The sequence below is a fragment of the Schistocerca gregaria genome, chromosome 2 (assembly GCF_023897955.1).
Source record: "Schistocerca gregaria isolate iqSchGreg1 chromosome 2, iqSchGreg1.2, whole genome shotgun sequence".
In the NCBI taxonomy this organism is placed as follows: domain Eukaryota; kingdom Metazoa; phylum Arthropoda; class Insecta; order Orthoptera; family Acrididae; genus Schistocerca; species Schistocerca gregaria.
In genome coordinates this window covers 676,399,511-676,417,020 of record NC_064921.1, presented here as the reverse complement: position 1 = coordinate 676,417,020, position 17,510 = coordinate 676,399,511, and positions in this window count along the sequence as shown.

Genomic DNA, 17,510 nt, shown 5'->3' with positions numbered 1-17,510 from the left:
AATTCTGTGTGTGTGTGTGTGTGTTTGTATATGTTAATTTCGAAGGTTACATGCTTCGAGAGATTCAAGGTCACTGACCTTAATAGTGTACATTCTTCAAAATGACAAAAACTGCATATAATTTAAGAGCTTGTTTTAAGACCTTTCCAAAATTACGCAGTTCACTGTTCTATATTTATTAGAACAAAAGTTACAGTTGTTTACGTCAGCAGTGTTTGTCAAATTTTCTGCACTTTTTAGAACTTCTAATGGTCATAATTCTTATCTTACTTGTGCTAAAATTCTGTAATTTGATATTTTTCATTCTCTTGTCATGTGCAGGGAACACACCAAATTTTATGAAACTCGAAGAGGGTTAGGTTGACACCTGTGTTGATTTGACATGGAATGACTCGAATGGGTAAATGGACTCAACAAGCTGAAGGAATATGTTTCAAGCAGTGAAATATTTCATCAATACTCCACTTTCTGCTACGTAAATGTCTTCTCAGGCTCTTCCACCAAGTTTATACTAAACACTGTGGCTAAGTTGCTCACTTACTATTTTTATTATTGAAACCTAGTTGCTGAGCATATCTTATTGTCAACATCTGCTTATCATGGCACTTAAATCATTTATTATAATATGTAATAGCTGAAGGTATTTGGCTGTACGGATACATTTTCAATGGCTGTTGTTCTGTTATCTTCCATCCTGAAGCAAAATCTTACTGTGAAAAATAATTTAAAACCAAAGATCAACTACTATTGTTCTATATCAGTGCTATGAGAGAAAACCAGTTACCAGTAATGAGTATCCAATTTAGTCTGGTAACCTAACTAGCACTTACTATAATTTCACGCTAAAACTCACTACTGGTGGCCTGTAAACCATCAGTACTTCCAACCTGTGTTTTTACAGATACATTGCTTTGGCACTGCATGCAAATGTCTATTCGGTGTAACATTCAAACTTGTATGGCATGTGGGTTATGTTGCCTTTTGTATATAGTCACCCTCTACAATAATACATTTCATAATACACTGAAGTGCCAAGGAATCTGGTGTAGGCATGTGTATTCAAATACAGAGATATGTAAACAGGCAGAATACTGCACTGCAGTCTGCAGCGTCTTTATAAGACAAGTGTATGGCGCAGTTGTTAGATCAGTTACTGTCACTATAATGGCAGATTATCAAGATTTAAGTGAGTTCAAACGTACTTTTATAGTTGGTGCATGAGCAATGGGACACAGCATCTCCAAGGTAGCGATGAAGTAGGGTTTTTCCCATACAACCATTTCACAAGAGTACCATGAGTATCAGGAATATGGTAAAACATCAAATCTCCGACATCACGGCAACTTGAAAAAGATCCTGCAAGTACAGGACCAACTACAACTGAAGAGAATCGTTCAATGTGACAGAAGTGCAACCCTTCCAAAAATTGCTGCAGATTTCAATGCTGGACCATCAACAAGTGTCAGTGTGCAAACCTTTCAAAAACATCATTGATATGGGCTTTTGGAGGCAAAGGACCACTTGTGTATTCTTGATGACTGCATGGCCCAAAGCTTTATGCCTCACCTGGCCCCATCAACACCAACATTGGACTGTTGATGGCTGGAAACATGTTACGTGGTCAGAGGAGTCTCGTTTCAGAATGTATCAAGTGGATGAACATGTACGGGTATGGAGACAACCTTATGAATTGACGGACCCTGCATGTCACCAGGGTACTGTTGAAGCTGGTGGAGGCTCTGTAATGGTGTGGCAGTTGAAATGACATGGGACCCTTCATACGTCTAGGTACGACTCTGACAGGTCATGCCACATAGTGTTGAGGCACTTCTGCATGCTCGTGGGGGCCCTGTGCGATGTTGGACAGGTGTACCAATTTCTTTGGCTCTTCAGTGTATATTATCCTGTATAAGCTGAACAGAAACTTTTGAAATATGATAAGGACCCATCCTTACAAAGGAATAGTTATTTCAGTAATGGGTGGAAGTAATATTGGTAAAACTTGAGGAGAGAGACCAAGGCTTTAATACAGGTTCATTATGGCTGTAGGAGTTAAGCAGACGTGATGAGATTGCATATTACTGTCTAGTGTGGTAAGCTGTGTCAGACCAGTCTTTAGACTAATGATTGCCACAGCACAATATTACCATGCTCCAATCCAGATGTATTTGTTTAATTTCAGAATTGTACAAATAAGCATAACACATGCACTGATTTCCGTGTTTCCTTTCAATCACACTTTCCAAAGCCATCCTGGCTCAGAAGAATAGTTTGAATACCACAGTGCTTTTTCAGATGATGTGCTCTTGCCTACCTTTATGCTGAAAGGCAGTTACAGCAGAGCTTATCACGAAACCCCTATACCACAAATGGATGCTCAAACACTATCCTGTAGTAATCTATGCAAATGTATTAAGCAGTTAGAAGACTGTATCCTGTGGTAGGCAGCACATCTCCTATTCTGCTTAATTTGCACAAACTATGTCAGCCAATTTCTCCAACAAATCTACAATTTTTGATGTCCAAAAAACGGGACATTCTAAACCTACATTTCTATGCAGCCAACCCACAGTAGCCCATTCCCCCATCCCAGGTCACATCACATGAACCCTGTTAATGTTTCACGTTGTGAGACTAATATTTTCAATGCAAAGTGGTTACATAGCTCTTCAACCACAATCTACTCTATTTAATCAAGAAAAGCAGAAAAGTACCTCAAACAGAATGACCTCCTCCAAGACAACCGGGATGAATTTCCAATTCACATCTTTCTTACATGAAATACTGAAAGTCATGGATTAAGACTAATACATAAAAGCGGCTGTAGTATTTCTTTAGTGCCAGATAAGCATTTGATTCAGTGCTAGACCAAAGCTTATCAACAAAAAAGTTTGTAATATTGGGTTTCAAACTAAATTGTGGATTTGAAAATTTGTATGCTGGGTGCTCCACAACTTGTATGTTTGACAAAGGACATCTTGTGATACACCATAAAATGTGTCTCAAAAGTGTTTACTGGCCAGAGTGGTATCTCGACACAAAACTTTTCATCAGTGGCATCTCGTACAGAAGATAAACAATAAATGGATGTATACCTATGTTAATAACACAATAAAGATTATTTACATTTATGATGATTACAAACAATGCCGGTCTAGAAAATATTGAAATCCCATTAATATTCAAAATCTGATTATAATCCTGTACACAGCCATGCTCCATGACCACTGTAGGGTCTGTTATCTTGTGTACCAACGAAGTGTCATCCTTCTACTGTACACAGATTGTCATGTACAAGTTACTAAACTATAAAAATGTTGAACAGAATGAGAATGACCATCTCTGTACCACATTGTATGCTGCACACAAAGTGATGGATGTTTCACCGCCAGGCCACCGAGTGCATTGTAATGGTACGAGTGAGGCTCTAATGTGACTGCCAGCAGTCACACACAATAAGGCATGTGATTCTGCTGTGGCCATTGGCAGAAAATGTGTTACAATACGTATAAACACAGTCACCAATTTCTTCTAACAGTGTGGCTGAGATGAGTAACATAGTGGACTACACACAACTAGCTGGATACACGGGCCAGGTTTTTATTGTATAGTAGATAACTGAACACCTTACATAGGACTTCCTAAACATTTTGGATTATTACACTCTTTCCCAGCTCATTTATGCATTAATAGTTTTTGCTGCTACAATCAAAGTGACTTCCAACTAAACTGTGATCTACACAACCACAATATATTTTAATTTTCATGTAGACTGCCTGAGAGTGGGGTTGTGTACTCTGGAGCAAGTCCCCATTTAACATTATGCAAGAAATTGGGAATACCAACCAATTCAAATGAAAATTAAAACTGTGCCCTGTTAAACATGCCTATGAATTACCTGAATATTTTGATTCAAGGATTGGGCAGTTCTGTTAGTTACATGGCAAGGAGATAAACAAAAGTTTAAATGTAACTGAGGTTGTAGCAGTTTTCTTCAAAGTGGCAGCATTCTATCTAATTTATTAAATTAAATTTCGCTGGCATAAGCTCATCACCCTTTAAGCACTATACTAACAGTTAATTGTTAATACAGTGCACAGATTAAGTTCCTACGAATTGCTTGTCTTTTGTTATTGGATCACAGTAGGTTCTCCATTTTGGTGGGACACAACAAATGAGTGCTGGTAGTGCTTTCAAAGACATATGATCCACGAGGCTAGCAGCTGGAAGCATATGGATCAATCAACGTATTTCTGAGTCAGTCAAGTCAAAGAACACCATGTTACGAAGAACATTCTGCATTTCAGGAAAAATGCCTTCTGGGAATTCCCCAAGGTGGTATTCCATCACCCATCCACCTGCTAAATATACTGGTCCACCCTCGTGCCAACCATCTTTCAAGTCTTTGTTAAGAGTCACGTCAGTTTGAAACTTGTCATCTCGGTGTAGGTTATTGTAGTCCTATCCCTGATATATCATATGCCTGGAAAGACTACACCACTTGTGAAGGCTCCCGAGCCCATGATGAACTGCAATGACTATTTCACAGCCAGTTACTTTTAGTTTAGTTCTACAGATCACCTAATAGCAAACTCTCCCTGTTTCGGACCTACACGTATCACTGGACTACCCCTCCCCCTGCAAATCTATTTATCCTCAATAATATTCCATCCGATTCCCTCCTACTTAATTAGGTTTATGAACTTACAGTCACCCACTCTCCCATTATTATCTCCACCTACACCAGGGTTTGCTTTCTCTACTGCTATGTACATATTTGCTGCTGTTTTCTCTCTCTCTCTCTCTCTCTCTCTCTCTCTCTCTCTCTAACTCTCCCTCCTCCTCACACACTCAGACCCTATTCTCATCACCTGTGAGAACTACTCACCTACTAGACTGCAGTACTAAGAGTATGTAACTGCATCTTTTTGAATAATCTGAAGAATAAGCTGAACTACTATATTCAAGTCTTTTGTGTGCCTCTGCTGATAATAAAAATGCTTTTTCTTTACATTTTATGAAAATTTTGTTTTTAAATCTAAATTATACTTGTGTACTATAACTGCAACAACCCTAACACATATTCAGAAAACAAAAGAAGCAGCAAAAATGTTCACATTTTGTCTAATTCTGAGGTCAGAAAGCAACAAATAGGCCCACATGTAAAATTGACATTTATACTGATAGCCAAGGGTGGGGAATAGCGTCTGAACTGCAAAGTATATGCAGACATAAGGTCAACAGCATAGTGAAACCAGGCGCAAATTTCAAGGCAGCAACTGCAGTCAGTCACAAAATAATCTCAGGTCTGAACAGTAACGATTTTTCTGTCTTTCTTGCGGGGACAAACGACGTAGCTAAAAACGAAGCAAAAGATTTCGTGCTGTTCCTTAAACGGAGGTTGCACGAATTCCGGAACACGAATGTGATCGTTTTTTCTATACCACATCGTCACGACCTACATAATTGGTCCTGTGTAAACAACGAAATAGAAAAAACTAATAAAGCTGTGCAAAATATATGCAGGGAATTCAAAAATACAACATACGTTGATATAAGCACACTAGGGAAACGATTTCATACATCACATGGCTTGCACATCAACAGACTGGGAGAAACATTTGTTAGTCGCAAGATCTTGGATATAGTTCGTGCAAAATCAAACATGCAGCGTGGTATAAAGCATGCAATACCTTTAAAAGACAAAAGTGATATATCTTTAGAATTTAACATGCAACATGACGGAACAGTGGCGTATACCAAGAGCACTGATGAAAATGCTTTTTTAGCGGAAGTAAATATTCCAGCATTTCCAATTTAATCAGAAACAATATGTGCAACTCGGATTTGCCACATGCAGATGAGTGCTCACTTGAGAATGAAAACAATGACAAAATATTAAGGTTACTTCAAGTCAATATTCGTTGTTTAAGAAATAAACTGTTAGAATTAGAACATTATTGTAACATTAAGGATGTAGATGTGATATGTGTGTCAGAACACTGGCTAACAGAAAATCAAGTTAGCAGTTTTGTTCCTGAAGGATATGTTTTAGCTGATATAATGTGCAGGAAAAACAGAAAAAATGGGGGAGCTGGAATTTATATCAAGCATGGCCAAAAATTTTCAAAATTAGATATAACGCCGTATTGTTCAGAAGTAAATGCTGAGTTTAGCTTTATAAGACTGACTGAAGAAAACATAATAATTGTTAGCCTGTATAGGTCTCCAAATGGAGACATAAATGTTTTCTTTGAGCAATTTGAACTAGTAGTTATGAAACTTTTTAAGTTTAAAACAAAGATTGTTATTTGTGGTGATTTTAATATTGAAATGGGAAATGCAAGACAACAAGACTCCAGAACATTTTTAAATATATATAGATCTTTAAACTTGCACTGCACGAACAACTGTCCTACTCGTAATGATGCATGCCTAGACAATATTATTGTTAATTTGCATAGAGAGGAATATGTGGTTAGCTTGGCTGATGGTGCTTTTGCAGATCATGATCCATTGCTTTTAACACTTTACCATTATAAACCATCTTATTCCAATGAATTTAATGTGGCATGGGTAAGAGGTCAGAGAAAGGAGCACATTATGTCATTTATTAACAAGTTAAAGGTTACAAACTGGGAACCTGTTTATGAGTGTCATCCAGGAAAAACAGGAGTTGAAAATGATTTTGAAGCTTTCTTTAAAAAATATAGAGATGTATGGTACTCCTGTTCCCCGTTAATAAAAGTTAGGTCCTCAGTTAAATGTAAAAATACAAAAATAAACTGGTATACAAAAGAACTAGCAGAAATCAGAGAAAATATGCTCATACTGTATAGAACATATAAAAGCAAGGACAATCAAGGGTCTGAACAGAGGGATATGGTATACAATGCTTACCTTAGAAATAAAAAGTATTACAAAGCTAAGCTCAGAGAAGCCAAAAAAGCAGCTTGTGAAAGGTATATAGAAGGTGCTCCAAATAAGTGTAAGGCAGCATGGGAAGTTATCAGACAAGATAATTCTCACAGCCAAGTATGTCAAACTCTGCTGGATCCAGGAGAATTGAATGACTACTTTGTCACATCAGTCAGAGAACTCGGAGACAAAATTAAAGCCACAGACACATCGGCAAGGGATCTGCTTGGTCCCCAGCTGTCTGAGGGACCTTTGTTTCACTGGAACAATATCACGCCTGATCAAGTCTGTAAAACTGTTGCTAAACTATCGAATTCCAAATGTATGGACTGTTACTGGATGTCCAATTATGTTGTTAAAAGAACAGTCCATCTCATAAGTAAGCCACTAAGCATTATTTTTAACAGATGTTTAGAGAATGGAGTTTTCCCAGATTTGCTAAAAATCTCTAAAATTATCCCCGTATTCAAAAAGGGTGATAAACAACTCCCCCAAAACTACCGAGCCGTATCAATTGTGCCAATATTTTCAAAAATAATTGAATCACTCATGTACTTTCAATTAAAAATATTTTGAAAAGCATGATCTGCTTTGCAACAATCAATATGGATTTAGGCCAGGTAAAAATACCACTGCAGCTGTTCTGGAAATTGTTGATCAGACTTTAACGGCCTTTGAAAATAAGAAGATGGTGTCACTTGTATTATGTGATCTAAGTAAAGCTTTTGATTGCATTCCTTTGAACATATTATTAACAAAACTGGAGTATTATGGTATACAAAAATCTTCATTAGCAATAATTTCTTCCTATTTGACCAACAGAAGACAGTTTGTCTCAATTAGAAATGAGCATTCCCCCTTAGTAGAAATTGGTACAGGTGTGCCACAGGGCTCTGTCCTTGGCCCCTTCTTTTTCATTGTGGCTATCAATGACCTGCCCCATTCTGTATCACAGTCTGTAATCTGCTATGCAGATGATACAACCCTGCTTACTTCACACCATGACATCCCAACCCTTGATAAGATTACACTAGAAACTCTTGACTCTGCATTAAAATGGTTTGCAGCCAATAAACTTGTATGTAATCCAGACAAAACCCAAAAGCTTCTGTTAGGATTATCTAAAAATATAGAAAATAAAAGTGTCAAGCTCTTAGGAATACATATTGATGCCAAACTAACTTGGGAAGAGCATATAAGCCAAATCTGCAAAAAAATCTCAAGAGTGACCTACCTCATGTGGAAACTGAGAGATATGGTCAATAATAATTATCTCCGTGTAGCATATTTTGGACTCTTCCAGTCACATATATCATATGGCCTACTCATATGGGCCATTCTCCTCATATCAGTAACATCTTAAAAGTAAAAAAAAAAAAAAAAAATTGTTCATATAATGTGTAATGCTGGTCCTGTAGAACAATGTCACCCTCTTTTTACCAGGCTTAGGTTACTAACAGTGGTGAATCTGTATATCTATGAGGCTGCACTCTTTGTCAGGAATAACATTAAATAATGTATCATCAGGGAAACAATTCACAAGCACGATACTAGAAGTAAGGCAAATATTGACATTCCAAGGCACAGGCTAGCAATAACAGGAAACTCCCATAAAGTAACTGCCCTCAAAATTTTTAACAAATTTCCTCTTGCCGCTCGATCCTTGCCTTTTAAAACGTTCAAAACGAAATTATATGACTGGCTAGCAAAAAACCCATGTTATCATATAAAAGAGTTCTATGATATTGACAATACTGATATTAATAATTCAGATTGTAGTGGTATATAAGATATTTAATTTTTACATGTAATGTGATCAATATTTGTACCTTACTATCATTGTAAAAGCCTATTCTACTGTATGTGGTCAATGGCAATAAAGAATCTGAATTAAGGATTAAATGGAAAATTAAGGATAAAATGAATTGGCAGCATTAAATTTTACATTGGACATTTTATCCTTAATGGGTTAGGCTACCCTATTCTGTTTAGCTTGCCCCTCATTATGGTCTGTAACAAAACAAAACAATGCATCACAATGCGTTGTTGACTGGTAACTTGGGGGGTGTGGGTGGGGCCTGGATATGTAGTATCTCTTGGTATTCTAATATGTTAGTGCTATGATACAGAATGACAACACCTGCTTTTAAATTGTCAGGAATATATCATTTACGATGCTATAATCTGTACAAGTACAACTGAGGTAGGGTACAACGGTAATAGGCCTAGATGCCAGTCAATTAGTTGAAATGAAGCTTGGTTAGATACGTGTGTTCACTGTTAGTGCAGAAATTTGAGATTTATGTACATAGAATTTGTTAACTTTGCAGAAGAATGTTGTAATCCTAATGATGATCATGAATATAACAATAAAAAAGACATCTGAACTGCATGAAGAGTGGCCATCACATTCGTGTAGAGTGGATGCTAACAGATTTACCAAATCATCATATACCCATGGTGAAAGGAGTCAACAAGAAGCTAATTTTAACAAACATTTTAAAAGACGTAGCACAATATAACCCAAACAATAGATAAGACAGTTTCAAAACAAAGGTGTCACAGATGGCATGATTACAGGATGGAAAAGAAAACTAGTTCAAAGCGGATGAGGAAGAGGAGAAAGAAACACTGAAAGGCTGAAATTATATGGTAAGGAAGGAAGAGGAAACAACAGATTAAAAAGAACTGAAATTGGGATGTGGTCCTCAGGACTCAACAAAACAATAAAAGATACATCTGCAATGATCTACACAAGGGCTTGCTAAACTGACCACACAGAGAGAGATATAAAGATTTATATTGAGAATGCGTAAACATAAGAGGAGAAAATATTATACAGTAATACATCATGTGAAAAACATACATTTGTTTCCAAAATACTACTAACTGTATTTAGAGGCTAAAGATTAGAATTTCCTTGAGTCACTGAAATTGAGCAAGTCTGGCACGATTAACTGCAGGGTGAAGTCAGAAGAAGATGATGAATTTCAAGTTTTTAAGGTAGATTGATAGATTTGGAGGGGACCAATCTACAAGGTCATCAGTCCCATCAGATTAGGGAAGGATGGGGAAGGAAGTCGGCCCTGCCCTTTCAGAGTAACCGTCCCGGCATTTGTCAGAATCAATTTACAGAAATCATGGAAAACCTAAATCAGTATGGTCGGACATGGGTTTGAACTGTTGTCCTCCCGAATGCGAGTCCAGTGTGCTATCTCGCTTGATAAGTTTTTAAGGATGTTGCACATTTCAACATTGAAGTGTCAGTGATCTCCACAGGTGTCTAACCAGATGCTATGGATATATAGGCTGACTGGGGATAGGCTCTGAATATCTAAAGAACCTTAATACAACTTGGATGTGGTAGGTGTTTCAGAGGCTACTCAGTATGGGCTGTGCCGAAGGATTTTTATATCTGTACCAAAGTCACAGTCCAAACAGTGACACATAATCCCTGTTCTCAATGACAAATAATGTCACACTGTCATGCTAAATGTTGATCAATGAAGTATGTCTGCAGTCCACAATAAGAAAGGATTGTTGATGATGACCAGCCTTCAGTTGAGTAACTCAGGGTTTGTCAAACCTTTACCCAGGCAGCACGGCAAAGTTCCTTCAGTTGAGGCATTAACAGTGAGACACTTAAAATACTATACCATAATAAACAAAGAGAAACTTGTGAAGGGAAAGCATGATCATTGTAACTTTAAAAGCATAGTAATCTTGGGTATTTGGTACATGTAATAACCTAATGGTTCGCTTACAATTAGCAACTCTTATTTGATACCTATGTAGCCCAGACATCAGAATATGCTCAAGAGACAATATTGTTATTTATGTTGATTCAGATGGCCATGCCAAAATAACTGAGCAACATGCGTGGCTTTAATATCTTACTGATGATGCCATATTAAAATATTAGTGAGGTTTTTTGGTTACCACAGTGTTACATGTTCTTGGAGACCCACAAGGCACTGCTTAAAGTGCAGCCATTTTTTTGTATTGTCTTAAATTGCTAAATCTACTCAACATACCATAGTTCACAAATATCTAGCGCTACCATTTTCAGACTCTCCTTTATTATGGGTGTTTATGCCCTTCTCCATTGCACCCATGTTCTAAGTGTAGCGCATTTGATTAGTAATCAAAACATCCTCAGTTCTGGATTTGAGTCCCGTCATAACTTAAATTTTGAATAAGAATCATCAGCAAAGGTGACCAAAAGACTTCCAGCACAAGGAGTCACCCTCATTCAGCTAATGGCCTTGTCAAAGAGAGCATGGGAGCAGATGAATGTTCAGGCACTCTCTTGCCCTTGGGGTGTGAAACAGCCGATAAAATGTGGAAGAATCAGCTGTGATCAATGGAATGAGGATGCAGCGGCAATGAAAACCACTGCATTAAAGACACACAATGTGTATCCACAGGACATGCAGCCTACAACTGAAAAAGTGTCATGATGACCTCTCCATTGGCCAAAGATTCTGGAACAGCTCCCCATTCAGATCTCTGGCACAGGACTGCCAAGGGGGAGGTGACCATTAGAAAAAGATTGAATAACCAATAAAAGGATGGCATTCTAAGAGGTGGGGCATGGAATTTTAGAAGTTTGAATGTGATACGGAAGCTAGAAAATCTGAAAAGGGAAATGCTAAAGCTCAATGTAGATATAGTGTAGGTCAGAGTAGTGAAATGGAAAGAAGACAAGGATTTCTAGTGAGATGAGTATGGGGTAATATCAACAGCAGCGAAAATGGTACAATTGAGGGAGGATTCATTATGAATAGGAAGTTAGGGGAGGGAGGGAGTAACTGTGAACAGTTCAGTGATAGCATTATTCCCATCAGAATTGACAGCAAATCAACACCAATAATGATGGTTCAGATACGCATGCTGATGTCACAAGCCAAAGATGAAGATTGGTTGGATTAAAAGAGGAGGAAAGAGACCAAAGTACGAGGTCAACAGTCCCTTGTTCCGAATAAAACAATGCCACAAGTGTGAGAATAAAACAAACAAGACTATAACTTATAACGAAATGAAAAATCACAAGAATGATGAAGAGCAACAAACATGTAAATGGACAAAAGGGGACAGAAATGCAAGAAACAGGATGAAGAGATTAAAACAATAAAGCACATTATCATGGCTAGCTGACCACCAGAACAAAAAAGGAGAAGCCAGACACTCTGCAACACATTAAAACCTCCACCCTACAAGCACTAGGGAGGAGGACACAGAGGGATAAAAGAAATGTGCTAAAACTTAGATCAAATGATAAAACTCAACCTCACCAATAAAACATAAAACTAAATCAGCCGATAAAAGTAGTGGCAACCAGTCTGGTAATCCAAGATTTCGTCACTGGGCAGTCAAAGTGGGACAGTGCACCAGAATGTGGGTCAGTGCCAACCGGGCAATGCACTACACCCAGGCAGGTCTGCATGGTGCAGGAGGTAACCAATGCGGAGCCAGCAGAGGACAACTGATTCCCTGTGAGAGGCCTGCTTGGAAGTCTTCGACACATTCGTAGTCTCCTTAATAACACGCAGTTTATTGTGTGTACTGTTATGCCATTTTGTCTCCCAAAGCCGAAAGACCCTACACAGCGTAAATCAGAATGCAGGTCAGGTTCAGAGATGCCCATCTCCAGAAGCAGTTTCCGCATAGCCTGTTGGCAAGTTCGTTGCCTGGGATGCCAACATGTCCTGGGGTCCACACAAACACCACTGAACGATGGGTCCGGTCCAGGGCATAGATGGACTCCTGGATGGACACTAACAAAGAATGGAGTCAGTACACAGAAGAAATGATTCTCCGATGAATGGATATACTGAAGTGCATGAGAGATGGCCACCAGCTCTGCAGTGAATACACTGTAGCCACTGGGCAAGGAATGCTGTTCAGAAGATGAAGAGGTAGACAAAGTATATTGAATAGGTAATTCAGTATATGAAGCAAGATGAAAATTTAATAGTTGAGGACTGGAATGTGTTGTAGGAGAAGGAGCAGAAGAAAGGGTTACAGGACAATATGGGCTTGGTAGAAGGAATGAGAGAGGGAAAGACTAATTGAGTTCTGCAATGCATTCCAGCTAGTAAAAGCAAATACTATGTTCAAGAATCACAAGAGGACAAAAGGACAATTGGAAAAGGCTGGGATATATGACAGGATTTGAGTTAGATTACATCTTGGTCAGGCAGAGATTCTGAAATCAGATACTGCGTTGTAAGGTGTACCCAGAATCACAAATTAGTAGTGACGAAGAGAAGGCTGAAGTTTTTAAGAAACTAGTCAGGAAGAATCAAAGTACAAAAGATGTGGGATATAGAACTACTACAGAAAGAGGAGATATGCTTCAAGTTCTCTGGGGTTATAGATACTGTGATACGCAATTCAGTCGAAAAAGAATGGACATCTCTAAGATGGGAAATCAGAAATTGGAAAGAGAGATGTAGCTACAAAGAAGGTAACTGTGCAGAAACAGTGGGTAACAGAAGTAATACTTCAAATGACCGATGAAAGGAGGAAGTACAAGAATGTTTAGGGAGTGAAACGGCTACATGAAAAATGGGAAAAAATTGAAAAAGCAGTGATTGTCGGAAGGACTGACCCAGTGTATAAAAAAATTAAAACAAGCTTAGGTGAAATTAAAAGCAAGGGTAACAACATTACGAGTGCAATGGGAGTTCCACTGTCAAATGCTGAGGAGAGAGCAGATAGGTCGAAAGAGTACACTGAATGACTCTATGATGGGGAAAGACATGTCTGATGATGTGACAGAAGAAGAAATAGTTGATATAAAAGAGATAGAGGATCCAGTATTGCAATCAGAATTTAAAAGAGCTTTGAAAAACGTAGAATAGAATAAGGGAGAGGTATAGATAACATTTTATCAGAATTTCTAAAATCACAGGTAGGAAGTGTCAAAAAACAATTAACTTAACAGCTCATGCATTCAAGTTGCTGACAAGAATAATATATAGAAGAATGGAAAAGAAAACTGAGGATATATTAGATGGCAATCAGTTTGGCTTTAGGAAAGATAAAGGCACCAGAGTTGCACTTTTGATGTTGAGCCTGATAGTGGAAACAAGGCTAAAGAAGAATCAAGACATGTTCATAGGATTTGTCGATACTGTCAAATGGTGCAAGATGTTTGAAATTCTGAAAAAAATAGGGATAAGCTATAAGGAAACACTAAGCATATACAGTATGTACAAGACCCAAGAGGGACCAATAAGAGGAAGACCAAGAACACAGTGCTCAGATTAAAAAGGGTGTAAGGCAGGGATAGAGTCTTTCACCCCCATTGTTCAATCTATGCACTGAAGATTCAATGATGGAAATAAAAAGTGGTTCAAGAGTGGAATTAAAATTCAAGGTGAAAGGTAATCAATGATTAGATTCGCTGATGACATTGCAGTCCTGAGTGAAAATGAAGAATTACTGCCGGCCGCTGTGGCCGAGCGGTTCTAGGCACTTCAGTCCAGAATCGCGCTGCTGCTACGGTCGCAGGTTCGACTGCTGCCTCGGGCATGGATGTGTGTGATGTCCTTAGGTTAGTTAGGTTTAAGTAGTTCTAAGTATAGGGGACTGATAACATCAGATGTTAAATCCCATAGTGCTTAGAGCCATTTGAAGAATTACTGGATCTGCTGGACTGAAGCATCTGATGATTATAGAATATGGATCGAGGATAAATTGAAGGAGGACTAAAGTAATGAGAAGTAACAGAAATGAGAACAGTGAGAAACTTAATAGCAGGATTGGTCACCATGAAGTAGGTGAAATTAAGGAATTCTGCTATCTAGGCAGCAAAATAACACGTTATGGATAGAGCAAGGACGGTACAAAAAGCACACTAGCACTAGCAAAAAGGGCATTCCTAACCAAGATAAGTCTACTGGTATCATACATTGGCCTTAATTTGAGGAAAAACTTTCTGAGAATGTGTGTTTGAAGCACAGCAACGTATTGTAGTGAAACATGGACTGTGGGAAAACTGGAAAAGAAGAGATCGAAGCATTTGAGATGTGGTACTACAAAAGAATGTTGAAAATCAGGTGGACTGATATGGTAAGGAATGAGGAGGTTCCCTGCAGAGCTTGCGCGAGGAAAGGAATACATGAAAAAAACACTAAGAAGAAAGGAATGGATGGTAGGACGTATGTTAGGGCATCACAGAATAACCTCATGGTACTAGAGGGAGCTGTAGAAGACAAAAACTGTAACAGAAAGTAGAGACTGGGATACAGCCAGCTAATAATAGAGAATGTAGGTTGCAAGTGCTCTTAGGAGATGAAGAAGTTGGCACAGGAGAGTAATTCATGGCAGGTCGCATCAAACCAGACAAAAGACTGATGACTTAAACACACACACACACACACACACACACAGAGAGAGGGGATGAACAGTAATAAAACCAACAAACTGCAGGGACAGATTCCTGACTGGAAATAGAGGAGGAAAGGTCCTATGAACATGTGTTGGAAACGCATTGTTACCATGGTAGATGACACTGATGAAAGAACTTTTCTCTGACGAGTGCCACGTGTTCCTCATGCGTTGCAGGCTGTATGGCTGATGCAGTGCACTGCAAGCAGTAGAATGGTCTGGTATTCATGTAGGGAACAAACCAAGATGGTGTTTGCATATGGCTACGCAGATGGAAACGGTCACGAGGCACCACAGCTCTACAACAACAAGTACCCTCACGGACACCAACCACATCACACAACATGCCCTTTTTGGACATTTGTATGATAATGAGTTCTTTCAGAAAGATGAACACGCATGGAGGCTGTGGACTGTGTGTACACGAGATCTGGAGGACCGAGTTCTGCAGGGTATCGAGACAGACACTAGCACAAACTCCAGGAAAGTGGCCCCCCAAATATGGTGTAGTGCAAAGTAGAATTATGTGTATCCTGCATGACAATGACTACCATGCAGGTCACTTCGAACACCTGTTGTTATGTGGATATGATACAGCTCTGTACTGTGTTCCAAGGCGACTCATTGTTGCTGCACACACTGTCCATTTCTAGACACAAGTTCGTAGATAAAATGTGTAGCTTAAGAGAAGCAATACAGTTTTTCAGGGACTCTTTGAACCATACAAGCAATATGAAATCACAGAATGGGGGAATCCAATGAATGGAAGGAAAAGAATATTCATACTACAGAAGAAAGCCATTCGAATTAAATCGAAAATGAAGCAAAAAGAATCTTGTAGAAACTGCTTCAAAGGTCTTAATATTTTGACATGTCCTTCAATGTATATGCTCAAGACTACTGTGATGCATTAGGAGATCCTACAAAACAAGAACCAATGAGACTGTTCATCCTCGTAACACAAGAAACAATTGTGGTGCATTTCACAAAGACTCCACATTTTCGAAACATGACCTCAATCCTTCAGTATCAAGTTATTAGAAGCATTGCACAGAGGCCTGCAAAACCTCAAAACTGAAATGATATTACCTGCAACCCTAAAAAAGTTTCCAATAGAAGAAAAATTCTATAGTGTGGCTGAGTACACGAGCAGTAACAGTTCGTCCTGAGAGTCATAAATTTCATGTACCACATTATGAGAAACTAGAATTAGAAAGTAAACTAGAATCAAAACAACTCATGTACAATTTAAGATAATGTTGTCGCGACATTGTATTTTTTAGCTCTGGTGTACATATTGTAAATCATTGTGCATTATGTAACATTATACATATACTAGCCCTCACAAGGGCTAGTAGAATTCTTTGGATGACAGAAGAAATATTGAATTTTAGTGATGAGAGGAGATAATATAAAAATGCAGTACATGAAGCAGGCAAAAAGGAATACAAACGTCTCAAAAATGAGATCGACAGGAAGTGCAAAATGGCTAAGCAGGGATGGCTAGAGGACAAATGTAAGGATGTAGAGGTTTATCTCACTAGGGGTAAGGTAGATACTGCCTACAGGAAAATTAAAGAGACCTTTGGAGAGAAGAGAACCACTTGTATGAATATAAAGAGCTTAGATGGAAACCCAGTTCTAAGCAAAGAAGGGAAAGCAGAAAGGTGGAAGGAGTATATAGAGGGTCTATACAAGGGCGATGTACTTGAGGACAATATTATAGAAATGGAAGAGAATGTAGATGAAGATGAAACGGGAGATACGATACTGCGTGAAGAGTTTGACAGAGCACTGAAAGGCCTGAGCCGAAACAAGGCCCCGGGAGTAGACAACATTCCATTAGAACTACTGACGGCATTGTGAGAGACAGTACTGACAAAACTCTACCAACTGGTGAGCAAGATGTATGAGACAAGTGAAATACCCTCAGCCTTCAAGAAGAATATAATAATTCCAAACCCAAAGACAACAGGTGTTGACAGATGTGAAAATTATTGAACTATCAGTTTAATAAGTCACAGCTGCAAAATACTAACGTGAATTCTTTACAGACGAATGGAAAAACTGGTAGAAGCCGACCTCGGCGAAGATCAGTTTGGATTCCGTAGAAATATTGGAACATGTGAGGCAATACTGACCCTACGACTTATCTTAGAAGAAAGATTAAGGAAGGGCAAGCCTACGTTTCTAGC